A 16,627-nucleotide genomic window follows, 5' to 3' on the forward strand; every position below is an offset into this window, starting at 1 on the left:
AAATAAGCAAGATATTTAATTATGAAATCGAAACAGGCTGTACAGTCGAATTTGCCAGCATGTAAATCATGACTGTACGATGTGAATCTAAATTTAGTTTAACGGTTCATTTTAAATTCCTGCAACAATGTATATTCATTCGACACACAAACACTTACTTAAAAGACAAATGCTTCTGTTATTGTAGGAAAATATGTACAAAATATCTTCTTCACAAAAGGCTCGGGGCGCTAATTTGTCTTTACTGCATTTTATGAAATTCGTCTTTAATGTATCATTTTTCTTGCCTATTTTGTGTTATTGTAACATATTTTATCAATATATTACAATTTAACACATATACAAAATCCTATAGTCTCGCTTTAAGATTAAACAACCCTCTTGCATAAAGGCCAAAATTTTGTTGTAAAAATATTCTCAGGTGACTGCTGTTCTTAGATGACTGCTGTTCTAAGATGACTACTGTTCTCATGTGACTGTTGTTCTTAGATGACCGCTGCTCTCAGGTGACTACTGTTCTCATGTGACTTCTGTTCTCAGGTGACTACTGTTCTCATGTGACTACTGTTATCATGTGACTGCTGTTCTTATATGACCGCTGCTCTCAGGTGACTACTATTCTCATGTGACTGCTGTTCTAAGATGACTTCTGTTCTCAGGTGACTACTGTTCTCAGTTGACTACTGTTCTCATGTGACTTCTGTTCTCAGGTGACTACTGTTCTCAGGTGACTACTGTTCTCATGTGATAGCTGTTCTTATGTGACTGCTGTTCTCAATTGTCTGTTGTTCTCAGGTGACTGCTGAGTCAGGTTTGACTGTATATCTCTAATGAGGTGCCATGCAAGGTTGTCTGTTGTTCTCAGGTGACTGCTGAGTCAGGTTTGACTGTATATCTCTAATGACGTGTCAGGTGACTTCTGAGTCAGGTTTGACTGTATATCTCTAATGAGGTGCAATGCAAGATGACTGCTGAGTCAGGTTTGACTGTATATCTCTAATGAGGTGCCATGCAAGGTGACTGCTGAGTCAGGTTTGACTGTATATCTCTAATGAGGTGCCATTCAAGGTGACTGCTGAGTCAGGTTTGACTGTATATCTCTAATGAGGTGCCATACAAGGCTCTCAAGACCAACTTTAATGGACAAACATTGGTTTTCTGCCTATCAAATATATCTTTAATGAGACTTAATACCATACATGCCATACGTCCCGATCTCGGCGGGACAGTCCCGCTTTTGGGCCCTTTGTCCCGCCGTCCCGATATGAGACGATTTGTCCCGACATTCGTAAAAAACGATGTAAGGTCTATAGGTTCCCAATAAAATTCGCTATTCAAGCTCTGTTTCGCTAACACTTACCCCCGCTAATCCCTTTATTGCCCCCAAATAACAATCCGCTTCTACTTATCGTGTGTACCAGTGTTGTTTATGACACCTTATCAGCGATTTATCGGCTAATTATTGATTTCATCAGGCATTCACACCATGGTGGTCTTCAAGATAGTGGTCGCTTATTGCTATCGATAGTTGTATTATAATGAAATAAATGTTGAAAATGTGTTTATTTTTGTATTTGTTTGAAACGGTTTACAAAACAATTTTTTTGTAAAATTAACTCTACGTCATTAATGAGTCTTTTACATTCAATGTTTAGTTCATAAATAGCGGGATAATCCGAATGTGCAATATACCAAAATCGCAACAAACAGTCCAATAAGTGATACCCATCCTGTCTAGTGTAATTGGGTGTAATTGTTATAAAACAACGAGGTGCTATGCATGACAGCTTGACCCTACTCCAATTAAGCTAAAAACAACGAGCTGCTATGCATGACAGTTTGACCCTACTCCAATTAAGCCACGACAATTGACAAGTAACAAACTGCGCATGGATACATGCTTAAAAAAACATCGCAACAAACAGTAAAAGTGGTACCCATCTTGTCTTTTGTTATTGTAATAAAAACAACGTTTTGGTATTCATCACAGTTTGACACTACCTCAATACAGCGCCTGACAATTCACAATTCAGTTTAATCTGTGTATATAAGAAGAAAACAAAATATGATTATTAACATTAGAGAAAGATAATTCGAGTAAAGCATCCATAGACTTCTTTTTGTATGAAAAAGAAAAAAATCCATAGACTTCTTTTGTCCTTTTGTTTTTGTTGGTGTAAAAACTGTTGAGGCGTTGTTGAGATTTAAAATGAACACAAAGACGGTTTGCTTCCACCAAAAACCTACCTCGGAAATGTGTACGGCCGCGCATTCCGTGTGTAACTGTTCGGTAGATAGTTTACTGTAACCCGTACTTTCAGTGTACTGGATAGCCTCCCCTGTGTTAATGTTTGCCATTGAAATTAATATAATGAGTATTGTTTTCGTAATGTTCTAGATTTTGTACTCTAAAAAGATGAATATTATCCTCGTTGTTTGCTATTGTATTATTTTATAAAACTGTTATTGTTATGTTTTAGATTCCATGCTTCACATCAGATGTTTTATGTCTTGAATAAAAGTATCAAGAGTATTTGTTAGTACTATACTGACTACAGTAAAGGTGAAATGATAGATCGTTTTAGGTGTCCCGCTTTTTGGTCAAATGTCCCGACAATTTTTTATGTAATGTCCCGCTTTGGACCTAAAAAATTATGGCATGTATGCTTAATACAGTGAGAGGCCTGTGTGTCTTTTTCAGGGAATTAATGAGAACTGCGGTTAATTTGGACAAAATTGATCTTGGATTAACTGAGAGTGTGAAATAATAACACAATGTATAAGTATTGCAGGAAGATTTGACAACTTCAGTTGTGCTGTGAAGCAATATGATCAATTATGTATGCATGATGAAACATCAATAAATGTTCTTACATATCATTTTTAGTAGGGTGTGAGAAATTTCTGCTCCATCCAAGTCATTTAGGTTTTGTTTTGCATGACCATTTCCTGTTTGGGACAAAATTTAAGCAGTAACACTTCATAGCAGTTTTTAGCCGGATTTTTTTCAAAAAAATCTCGGCTTATAGATTGATGTTGTCGGGCGGGCGGGCGGGCGGGCGGGCGGGGTGGCGGCGTGCTCGAAAATGTTAAAGTTCTTATTTCATGGTATAACTTTGGTATGCTTGGACCTAGAGTCTTCAAACTTGACATGAAGGTTGGCCAGGATTAACAGATGACCACTGGTCATTTCAAGGTCATCCATTTGAAGGTCAAGGTCACTGTGACCTTCAATATAAAAAATGTTAAAGTTGTTATAACTTTGGTATGCTTGGACCTAGAGTCTTGAAACTTGACATGAAGGTTGGCCATAACTAGTTAGTAACCACTGGTCATTTCAAGGTCATTCATTTGAAGGTCAAGGTCACTGTGACCTTGAATGTAAAAATGTTAAAGTTCTTATTTCATGGTATAACTTTGGTATGCTTGGACCTAGAGTCTTCAAACTTGACATGAAGGTTGGCCAGGATTAACAGATGACCACTGGTCATTTCAAGGTCATTCATTTGAAGGTGAAGGTCACTGTGACCTTCAATATAAAAATGTTAAAGTTGTTATAACTTTGGTATGCTTGGACCTAGAGTCTTGAAACTTGACATGAAGGTTGGCCAGAACTAGTAAGTAACCACTGGACATTTCAAGGTCATTCATTTGAAGGTCAAGGTCACTGTGACCTTGAATGTAAAAATGTTAAAGTTGTTATAACTTTGGTATGCTTGGACCTAGAGTCTTGAAACTTGACATGAAGGTTGGCCAGAACTAGTAAGTAACCACTGGACATTTCAAGGTCATTCATTTGAAGGTCAAGGTCACTGTGACCTTGAATGTAAAAATGTTAAAGTTCTTATTTCATGTTATAACTTTGGTATGCTTGTACCTAGAGTCTTCAAACTTGAAATAAAGATTGGCCAGTACTAGAAGATGACCACTGGTCATTTCAATGTCATTCATTTGAAGGTCAAGGTCACTGTGACCTTAAATGTTAAAATGTTAAAATTGTTATAACTTTGGTATGCTTGGACATAGAGTCTTCAAACTTGACATGAAGGTTTGCAAGCACACTTAGATGACCACTGGTCATTTCAAGGTCATTCATTCTAAGGTCAAGGTCACTGTGACCTTGAATGTAAAAATGTTAAAGTTCTTATAACTTTGGTAGGTAAAAATGTTAAATGTCAATTCAAGTTCATATTTGTGACCTTAAATGTTATTGTTGTTCATGTATATGCATGCATTCAAAACATAACACAAGGTTTGCTCATGCCTTGAAAAGTACTTACATTTCATTTTGACCTTTGAACAATATTTCAGTAATTTAAGTATTGCATTGACAAAAACACGAAAGGTACTTTCCTGTCATTTAAATCAAAAATCCGGCTTCAATGCGGTCATCTCCGACCGCGGAACTCTTGTGTTGTATTTGTGGCTATGTTTTTGAGATCTTATAAGTTATAAAAGCAACAAAACTGAATTATTATATTGCAGCATCCTTGCCATAATAGTCTTTCAAAATTATGGACACCTTAGATAAATTTTGAATCAATGCTGCACAATCCACATATTTGAGCCATGTTCTGGAGAAACAGGGGCTTATAGCATGTGTGTAACGTGTTGTTCCAGATAAGCCTATGAAGTTTGCACAGGCTAAGGAGGAATGATACTTTCCACTTTTTATGGTATTTTTTGTTTAAAGGAAGTCTCTTGATAGTGGAAATAAGGTTATGGCAGAATGCACAGGCTAATCTGGGACGGCACTTGATGCACATGCATTAAACCCCGTTTTCCCAGAGCGATGCTTTTATGTTTTTTGTTACTGAACTATTGCAATGTTTGTGGTCAATGCATACAGATGGTATGCGATTTTCAAAAAAAGATTTCCCCTTCAAACTTTCTTCTCATTTTTACGCTTAAACATGGATACACTCCGCTAAAACATGGTCAGATTATCAGCTTAAACAATGATGCACTCCACTAAAACATGGATGCACTCCACTAAAACATGGACACACTCTAAAACATGGACGCACTCCACTAAAACATGGACAAACTCTACTAAAACACGGACACGCTTCACTTATACATGGGCCTAACTGTGCACCTGCTGACAGTGTTATGTGAACTTAAGGACTGGTGGAAAACTGTCTCAAATTGTTGTCAATGGTGTTCCCAATGAATGGAGGGAGATGTTATCATTTTTTGCTTGTCAACTGTCAGATGATGGCCAGAGGAAACAGGGCACACTGCACTGTCCACATTGTGGTGTGGTTTCAGTATTGTGTTGGTGGTTTGGTTTGTGTTTTTTTGGTTGGTGTTTTTTAGGATATATTTAATTTATGGAGTTTAGACTTTAAGAAACATGTAATGATGTGAAAAAGTTGGATCTTAGAACCTTTTTAGGAAGGTAAGACTAAAAGTGCAAGGTAACTTTTATTAAATGGATCATTCATGAACAATTGAATGTTTTGACTTGTGTTTTGTTTAATGTTTCAATGTGCTTTTTGTTTGACTGACATTGTGCGCATAATTTTGTGAGAGAACATTGAACATGTTAATGTCTTTGAAAAGTAGTGGAACATCTTTTGAAAAAAGCAAATGTAAGTTTATTGTACATTCTGATAAGATTTTATTATGATTTATTAATGTTATTTGAAATTGATTGGATTTAAAGCGCATAAAAAGTTTTTTGCAAGGAATTTAAATGGAGCAGATACCGGGTTATTCAAATATTTGGGAAGAAAGCAAAAATATTGTAGGTTAATTTGAAGCATATGGCCCATGTAGCTCTAAGATACTTATCAGGGATTATGCTGGGGTAATGTTGCCTTATTGTTGAATTATGTGCATCTTGGATGCCAGCTGTTTGTATTGGGTTTTGGGCATGTGTTGGGCAAACTGCATGCTTTGAAGATGGATCAGTAGTACTGGGAGGAAGAAATACAGTAGAAATCAAAGTACTGAAAAAATTTGCGAAAAAAATTTGGGTATAAAAACAAATTTGGGTACGAAAAATTATTTGGGAACAAAAAAATTGGGACCGAAAAAAATGTGGGTACGAACAAAAAATTGTGGATGAAAAAAAATTGGGTACGAAAAAACATTGGGTACGAAAAAAAAATGGGTACGAAAAATTTTAGGTACAGAAAAAAAATTGGGGGAACGGGAAAGTAGTACCTGTGGGAAACTTGACCCACATTCGCACATTTTCGGCCCTTTCCGTCAAACATCAGATAAGTTCCTCGAAGGCAATAGTATGAATACACATTTCGGAAGCGGTAATGTGGTCCTACCTACGCGCGTCAAAATGTAAGCGAAATATGTACACAAGTCTGTCAGGAATGATTGAATTAACGAAGAAAATCATGTATTGATGTAAGTTTTTTGAAGGAATGTGCAGAAAATATATTAAACAAGAGCTGTGTTTGTGAAACACAATGCCCCCTGCTGCGCAGCTTTGAAGCCATATATTTTACCTTTGACCTTGAAGGATGACCTTGACCTTTCACCACTCAAAATGTGCAGCTCCATGACATCCACATGCATGCCGAATATGGAGTTGCTATCTTCAATATTGCAAAATTTGACCTTTGACCTTGACCTTGAAGGATGACCTTGACCTTTCACCAATCAATATGTGCAGCTCTATGAGATATGCATGCACGCCAATATTGAAAAAGTTATGGCCAATGTTAAAGTTTTCGGACAGACAGACAGACGCTTTATATTTGACATTTGACCTTGAAGGATGACCTTCACCTTTCACAACTGAAAATGTGCAGCTCCATGAGATGCACATGTATGCCAAATATCAAGTTGCTATGTTCAATATTAAAACAGTTATGGCCACTAAAGTTTTCGGACGGACGGACAGACCGACACACTGACTGACTGACTGACAGTTCAACTGATATAGGCCACCCTACCAGGGGCATAAAAAGCAATGGCGATATTTTTCGCAGCCACATAATTGTTAATAGTTTGATATCACAAAATGAAAGTGAAAGTAGAACTGTCAAAAATGACAACCTGTCAACGTGTTGTTTTTGCTGGCACGAGAGGGCGATTACACTCAATGTGTTCACATTTTGACCATAGGCTTTGTCAATGACCTTTATAGTATGGGTAGCTTTGATATTATTTATTGCTATCATGTAACTGCATGATTGTTTATATGTTTACAATACACAAAGCATAAATAATGATATAAATATACTGATTGAGCTTATAAAAATCTGAGAACTATAGCCAGGTCAATTAAAGACTTAAAATACAATTTTGTGTCCTGATTTCATGAAAAAATGACCATGCATGTCCTAGATTTCAAATTCAAGGCCCTGGTGTGACACATTGGTAGCATTACCGTTAAACTGTTACCAGGCTTATGAAATTAGTTTTTATTGAACTATCTAAGGAAATCTAAACCAGGCACTGATTTTTCTTGTTTTAATACAGTAATAGATCAGTTGCGGCCTCTGGGTAATGACCAATTTTTGCTTACTTGTCACACCCTTAAAACTTTTCACACGTCTATCATAGCAAATCTGGATTTAGGTGATCTTCAATGGTACATTAAAACTTTAGCTCTGTTACAAGAGTGCTGGTAAAGTCCAGTCACATATTTAAATCTAGGCCATGTCAAAATCAAAGTGTCAAAGACAAATGAAAGATGCGTTCATTAATTATTGTCCAGTTGTTTACTACACTGTAACTCCAATATAACGCAGATGACGGGGTCCAAGCCACGCAACAGCCTTATAAACGTTTTGAGCTTATTTATTTATATTGTCATGCTGTGTTGTCATCCGCAAATACATGCATATAAATCGAATCGAACGATTACAGTATATATACCGCTTTTCTAATGTGCACATACGAACGATAACAGTATATATACCGCTTTTCTAATGTGCATATTTGTCCGATAATCCAATATAATTACAACATCACTTACGAAAAAATAATGTTAAACATTTATTACAAGAAATATGTTTACGAATTTCGTAAACAAATTCATATGCCTACGCCATTTTTTCAGAAAAATAGTACAGTGCAGTATGGGACACAGCTTTCATTGGACGAATGAATTTAAATTTAGATTGAATGCAATACGATACATGTTCAAAGTAATGTTTTATTGCGTCATACGAAGCATGTAAAAAAACGTGCTTTCCGTGGACTTTCTGATAACGGGCAAAAATTTAAGTGAATCTCTGTTAACAATTACACTGCGTTAGCATGTAAATAAATCGTCAGGATTTTTTAATTTACTTTTTGTATACGTACTGAAACATTAAACATACAGAAAGATCTTTTTATGTATCAAGCTTGTATAGCATATTATAAATGATAACACACTTACACAGCCATAGTTTATACAATGAAATACAATACACGATAAAAATAAAACATAAACAGGTCATCGTTTTAAATAACTTTAATTTGATAATTATTAAGCTTGCTTTTACCTTATTGAAATTAGCGCACCGAACCGCTCTGATAGGGAATATATGTAATAAACACGGATTCGCGAGTTTGCACACCTTTATTGACATTACACAACAGGTTAACACCAATTAGCTGTCGAGTGTTGTTTAACCTCTAATCGATAAAAATCAGTTAAACGAACGGATAAAGCAATCAAGCTGTGATCGCCGGCTTCTTTGAATTTTGTGAAAATACAAGTAGTTGCACAACATGGATTTGAATCAGAAATGGAAGGTTGGAGAAAAAACAGGATCCAAGCACCCCCCGCGTTATATTGGACACTGGACACAGTGTTATAACGGACCGCACTATATTGGAGTTACAGTGTACTGCTGTAAGTTTTTATATAATATGACTGATGAACATCATGTGAGAGAAAATTCACATTATTATTGTATATCAGGTTTAGCAGCCTTTTAGATAACAAAGTATGCTAGTTTTCAATGTCGCTTCTAGGGAACAAACCCGTAGGGCTTTTAGGAAGATTCTGAAATTTTCGATCCCTCGAGAGCAACCAAACCAAAAATTAAGTCAAATATTGCAGACTCGGTTTTTTGAGTCGGTTCATGAGGGATAATGGAGCTTGATTGGTCATTGTCGGCTCTGGTACTACTTACATGTACCCCGGGTACTCTTAAGTATACTTACATGTACCCTGGGTACTCTAAGTATACTTACATGTACCCCAGGTACGGTAAATAAACGTAATTGTACTCGGTCCATATTAGACTGTACCGGAGTTGTATTCGCGCCCAAAATCCGATGTCGTAAAACGCGCAACCGATGATCTTAAACACACTTCTCTTAAAAAAACACTGCATCAACATGCTTTTTGAGTATGTGTTCCGATAATATAGAGGCCATTCTACAGAAAATTTACATAAATGTGTAATTACAAAAAAATAGTCGACAACGACTGATTTAGGGTACATTTTAGTATATTTATCGTACCCGGGATACATGTAAGTATACTTAAGAGTACCCGGGGTACATGTATGTAGTACCCGAGCCGACAATGAACAATCAAGCGATAATGGAAGGTGCAACATCTCTCACGCCCCCTAGCATCGCCTTTAGCAGTATTCAATTCTCAACAGGAAAGTGCTGGAGTCATTGATCCCGAGGGACAAGAAAAACAATTGATTAATTTTCGAAATAAAAAATTTGATTAATGACAATTCTATTATTTGAGCCAGGTCACAGGAAAAGTGCAGTCAAATCAGTATCCAATTACATTATTTGTTATTGTCAGAAAAACGCTTTTAAGCAAACAGCTTTCAAGCGACTGCAGGCTGATCTAGATCCAAACTGGCCACAATCGCCTTGATGTCTCTTTTACTGTGACACAGTTCATTTAACTTTAAAATAATAAAAGTACTAACACTAAGAAAGAGTACGAACCAGTAAAGAGTTGAAATCAATGTTGAATTTCAGGACAGCTTGGTGATCTGCAAATCTCCGATGAAATGTTGATATCGGGTATCATAGTCATTCAATAAGTCGCAAAATGCTCGAATACAATTTATAAAGCACAATGTGACTTATATTGATAACTAAAAATACCAGTATGCCAGTTTTGCCGTGTCAAGCTGTTACTATCCAGAAAGTCCTTCTTTACATCGAGTATATATCCTTCGAATTCCAACTATTGTTGTCATAAGCGGAGATTTAGTGTATAAATAATTCATATATCCTAAATGACAGCTTCTAAATAGCCAAACAAGCCAATTTATGCAGTAAGAAAGTTTTGAAACGAGACACTCATGGGGGCGGCCATTGTTGAATGTTGAAACACGAACGACAACTCTGCTTGGAGAATGTTATCAATGACGCGCAATCTCCTACGCAGTGGCGAATGCAAAAGGGAAGTAACTGAAAAATCCAGTTATCTCTATCGGACTGGCTCGGTCTTTTACATAGGTCGCCATTGTGAAAAATTTTTTGATGGTTATGATACCTTGGACGATGCTGTTTCAGCATCGTCAAAAATCATGACAAAGAAATCTAGTAATATTAATATTAATCAAAAGGAAAAAAATCCACTACAAGAAATGTAGAGGAAGAAATCCAGAGAAAGAAATCCAGAGGAAGAAATTTAGAAGAAGGAATTCAGAGGAAGACATTCAGAGGAAGAAATCAAAAGGAAAAAATTCAGAGGAAAAAAAAAAGGAAGAAATGCAGAGGAAAAATTCAGAGGAAGAAATCATGAGGAAGAAATCCAGAGGAAGAAATTAAGAGTAAGAAATCCAGAGGAAGAAATTCAGAGGAAGAAATCCAGAGGCAGAAATTCAGAGAAAAAAAAATAGAGGAAAAATTCAGAGGAAAAAATATAGAGGAAGAAACCCAGTGGAAGAAATCCAGGTCTTTCTTTGTCTCAATACAGGGTATGAAGATCATGGAAACATGACTGACTCAAGGTCACAAAACTCTCTGCACATGCATTAAGCCCTGTTTTTGCAGAGCATCGCTCCTATCTAATACATGTACAGGACTGGCAGTTTGATGTGGCTCCTATCGAATACATGTACAGGACTGGCAGTTTGATGTGGCTTCTATCTAATACATGTACAGGACTGGCAGTTTGATGTGGCTCCAATCTAATACATGTACAGGACTGGCAGTTTGATGTGGCTCCAATCTAATACATGTACAGGACTGGCAGTTTGATGTGGCTCCTATCAAATACATGTACAGGACTGGCAGTTTGATGTGGCTCCTATCTAATACATGTACAGGACTGGCAGTTTGATGTGGCTCCAATCTAATACATGTACAGGACTGGCAGTTTGATGTGGCTCCAATCTAATACATGTACATGACTGGCAGTTTGATGTGGCTCCAATCTAATACATGTACAGGACTGGCAGTTTGATGTGGCTCCAATCTAATACATGTACAGGACTGGCAGTTTGATGTGGCTCCTATCTTATACATGTACAGGACTGGCAGTTTGATGTGGCTCCTATCAAATACATGTACAGGACTGGCAGTTTGATGTGGCTCCAATCTAATACATGTACAGGACAGGCAGTTTGATGTGGCTCCTATCAAATACATGTACAGGACTGGCAGTTTGATGTGGCTCCTATTTAATACATGTACAGGACTGGCAGTTTGATGTGGCTCCAATCTAATACATGTACAAGACTGGCAGTTTGATGTGGCTCCTATCTAATACATGTACAGGACTGGCAGTTTGATGTGGCTCCTATCTAATACATGTACAGGACTGGCAGATTGATGTGGCCCCTATCTATTACATGTACAGGACTGGCAGTTTGATGTGGCTCCTATCAAATACATGTACAGGACTGGCAGTTTGATGTGGCTCCTATCTAAAACATGTACAGGACTGGCAGTTTGATGTTGCTCCTATCTAATACATGTACAGGACTGGCAGTTTGATGTTGCTCCTATCTAATACATGTACAGGACTGGCAGTTTGATGTTGCTCCTATCTAATACATGTACAGGACTGGCAGTTTGATGTTGCTCCTATCTAATACATGTACAAAACTGGCAGTTTGATGTGGCTCCTATCTAATACATGTACACGACTGGCAGTTTGATGTGGCTCCAATCTAATACATGTACAAGACTGGCAGTTTGATGTGGCTCCTATCTAATACATGTACAGGACTGGCAGTTTGATGTTGCTCCTATCTAATACATGTACATGACTGGCAGTTTGCTGTGGCTCCTATCTAATGCATGTACAGGACTGGCAGTTTGATGTGGCACCTATCTAATACATGTACACGACTGGCAGTTTGATGTGGCTCCTATCTAATACATGTACAGGACTGGCAGTTTGATGTGGCTCCTATCTAATACATGTACAGGACTGGCAGTTTGATGTTGCTCCTATCTAATACATGTACAAGACTGGCAGTTTGCTGTGGCTCCTATCTAATACATGTACAGGACTGGCAGTTTGATGTAGCACCTATCTAATACATGTACAGGACTGGCAGTTTGATGTGGCTCCTATCTAATACATGTACAGGACTGGCAGTTTGATGTTGCTCCTATCTAATACATGTACAGGACTGGCAGTTTGATGTGGCTCCAATCTAATACATGTACAGGACTGGCAGTTTGATGTGGCTCCTATCTAATACATGTACAGGACTGGCAGTTTGATGTGGCACCTATCTAATACATGTACAGTACTGGCAATTTGATGTTGCTCCTATCTAATACATGTACAGGACTGGCAGTTTGATGTGGCTCCAATCTAATACATGTACAGGACTGGCAGTTTGATGTGGCTCCAATCTAATACATGTACAGGACTGGCAGTTTGATGTGGCTCCAATCTAATACATGTACAGGACTGGCAGTTTGATGTGGCTCCTATCAAATACATGTACAGGACTGGCAGTTTGATGTGGCTCCTATCTAATACATGTACAGGACTGGCAGTTTGATGTGGCTCCAATCTAATACATGTACAGGACTGGCAGTTTGATGTGGCTCCAATCTAATACATGTACATGACTGGCAGTTTGATGTGGCTCCAATCTAATACATGTACAGGACTGGCAGTTTGATGTGGCTCCAATCTAATACATGTACAGGACTGGCAGTTTGATGTGGCTCCTATCTTATACATGTACAGGACTGGCAGTTTGATGTGGCTCCTATCAAATACATGTACAGGACTGGCAGTTTGATGTGGCTCCAATCTAATACATGTACAGGACAGGCAGTTTGATGTGGCTCCTATCAAATACATGTACAGGACTGGCAGTTTGATGTGGCTCCTATTTAATACATGTACAGGACTGGCAGTTTGATGTGGCTCCAATCTAATACATGTACAAGACTGGCAGTTTGATGTGGCTCCTATCTAATACATGTACAGGACTGGCAGTTTGATGTGGCTCCTATCTAATACATGTACAGGACTGGCAGATTGATGTGGCCCCTATCTATTACATGTACAGGACTGGCAGTTTGATGTGGCTCCTATCAAATACATGTACAGGACTGGCAGTTTGATGTGGCTCCTATCTAAAACATGTACAGGACTGGCAGTTTGATGTTGCTCCTATCTAATACATGTACAGGACTGGCAGTTTGATGTTGCTCCTATCTAATACATGTACAGGACTGGCAGTTTGATGTTGCTCCTATCTAATACATGTACAGGACTGGCAGTTTGATGTTGCTCCTATCTAATACATGTACAAAACTGGCAGTTTGATGTGGCTCCTATCTAATACATGTACACGACTGGCAGTTTGATGTGGCTCCAATCTAATACATGTACAAGACTGGCAGTTTGATGTGGCTCCTATCTAATACATGTACAGGACTGGCAGTTTGATGTTGCTCCTATCTAATACATGTACATGACTGGCAGTTTGCTGTGGCTCCTATCTAATGCATGTACAGGACTGGCAGTTTGATGTGGCACCTATCTAATACATGTACACGACTGGCAGTTTGATGTGGCTCCTATCTAATACATGTACAGGACTGGCAGTTTGATGTGGCTCCTATCTAATACATGTACAGGACTGGCAGTTTGATGTTGCTCCTATCTAATACATGTACAAGACTGGCAGTTTGCTGTGGCTCCTATCTAATACATGTACAGGACTGGCAGTTTGATGTAGCACCTATCTAATACATGTACAGGACTGGCAGTTTGATGTGGCTCCTATCTAATACATGTACAGGACTGGCAGTTTGATGTTGCTCCTATCTAATACATGTACAGGACTGGCAGTTTGATGTGGCTCCAATCTAATACATGTACAGGACTGGCAGTTTGATGTGGCTCCTATCTAATACATGTACAGGACTGGCAGTTTGATGTGGCACCTATCTAATACATGTACAGTACTGGCAATTTGATGTTGCTCCTATCTAATACATGTACAGGACTGGCAGTTTGATGTGGCTCCTATCTAATACATGTACAGGACTGGCAGTTTGATGTGGCTCCTATCTAATACATGTACAGGACTGGCAGTTTGATGTGGCTCCTATCTAATACATGTACAGGACTGGCAGTTTGATGTTGCTCCTATCTAATACATGTACAAAACTGGCAGTTTGATGTGGCTCCTATCTAATACATGTACAGGACTGGCAGTTTGATGTGGCTCCTATCAAATACATGTACAGGACTGGCAGTTTGATGTGGCACCTATCTAATACATGTACAGAACTGGCAGTTTGATGTGGCTCCTATCTAATACATGTACAGGACTGGCAGTTTGATGTGGCTCCAATCTAATACATGTACATGACTGGCAGTTTGATTTGGCTCCAATCTTATACATGTACATGACTGGTAGTTTGATGTGGCTCCAATCTAATACATGTACAGGACTGGCAGTTTGATGTGGCTCCTATCTAATACATGTACAGGACTGGCAGTTTGATCTTTTAAAGGAACATCTTTTTTGCTTATAGGTCATTGTTGTTTCAAATTCAATTGAAGCACAACAAGGGTTAGATTGTAAACACATAACCATCTATTACCATTGATTTCCAGATGTCGACTATTCTGTGTGCTTTAATATACATTTGATGAAAATGATGATCCATATAAAACATGGCTTGATTTGATTTGTGGGAAAGACATTATCAACTGAGAGAGCACTGCGTCTGCTTCTGCAGAAATCATGATCTATGGTCACCAAGGGTGTCTGTTTTGGATTACTAGAATAATTACAAAATAATTGCTTACATAGTTGGTTTGTTTTTAAAAAAAAAGTTGCAATGTATTATGAACTAGCTAACATTTGTTAAAGTAACAGATAGATCATTGTTACACTAAGATTGCACTTTATTTCTGATTGGTAGGTAATATTTGTTGTTTTTAGCTGAACTGAGCACAGCTTCCTTATGAGAAGCTTTTGTGACTGCCTTTATTCTGTTTTGTGTTGTCACCATTTACCTTGCTAACACTTTAGAGGCCACATTTATTGTCCAACCTTCTTTAAGACTTGGTCAGAACATTTGCCCCCAATGAAATCTTGGCTGAGTGTGAATTTGGGTCACATGAGGTAAATAACTATGTCACAAGGCCAAATTAAGAAAAAAGATTGTTAATGATAATTCTAATGATATCTTTATCTTTTTAAGCTGTGTTAGAAAACGGTTCCAGTTGGTTTTAAAAACATTACCACCGAGGGGGGGGGGGGGGGGGGGTTCGCTCAAGAAGTCTTTTTTAAAATCAAATCTTCATTAGTCTTATTTCAGCTCTAGTGCATCGAAAGCCTAAGGCTTATTGAAACCCTCCAGTCCATTTCCTGCTATCCTGGGTAGAACCCATGACATACTTGGTGTCTTTAACAACTTTACTGGCACTTGAATGTGCTGTTACTTATATAGGATCTGGCACGAGTTATCATATCATACCATATTTTATTAAACAAGTTCAGGAATTTTGTTAGTAAGCGAGCCTTTGGCGAGTTTAATAAAATATGGTATGATATGACAACGAGTGTCAGACCTTTTTTATCACATGCTTTTAAATGAGCAAATTAAATAAATATTTACGCAAAATAATGATAAATCCGGAATGTTGTTTACATTTCCCGACGTCATTTGACGTTGCAGCGTCATTTCAGCAAAACAACAAAATGCGATTGATCAATACACGTAAACTAAGCCAATGAAAACGCTTAAAAATTTTGTATTACACATGTGTAATAAAAAAAAATATGTAATGGTTATATTATATGGGAAACAGGGTATAATGGCATGTGATAAATTTAATCATTGTATGCTTGAACTTAAGAATATTTGAGAGATTGTTCACAACAGCTCTAACTTCCAAAATTACTTGTAGAATATTCTATGAACTGTTTCATTTAACATGTCAAAATCTTGATGTTACAGATATGAATAAACATACATTCATATAGCGAAGCTAAGCTGATTTTTATCAAAGGGGTTTATGATGAAGCAGTCATAAAATTGCTATAAAACCATCTTTCAGAATTATTAGGGGTCAATGACCTGGGACTATTCTACCAGTTTAGTGCTTCTGTGTATCTGGCCGATTGTGGTGGTTTGAGATCACAAGCAGTCTATATATCTGAGCATGGCAGCCTTTTTTAAGACGTTTTACAGATATTGTTTGTAAACAAACAATTGTTTCATGAAAGGATCTGTCTATACA

The 16,627-nt window shown here is 37.7% G+C and overlaps 1 protein-coding gene across 8 annotated transcripts in view; it reads left to right on the plus strand.

Annotated features, from left to right (window-relative positions):
- Window positions 1–16,627, plus strand: part of LOC127855428 (transmembrane protein 198-like) — a 268,058-nt gene that overhangs the window by 226,377 nt on the left and 25,054 nt on the right. The gene's annotated exons all lie outside the window — the stretch shown is intronic.

The sequence above is a fragment of the Dreissena polymorpha genome, chromosome 13 (genome assembly GCF_020536995.1).
Source record: "Dreissena polymorpha isolate Duluth1 chromosome 13, UMN_Dpol_1.0, whole genome shotgun sequence".
Lineage (NCBI taxonomy): Eukaryota > Metazoa > Mollusca > Bivalvia > Myida > Dreissenidae > Dreissena > Dreissena polymorpha.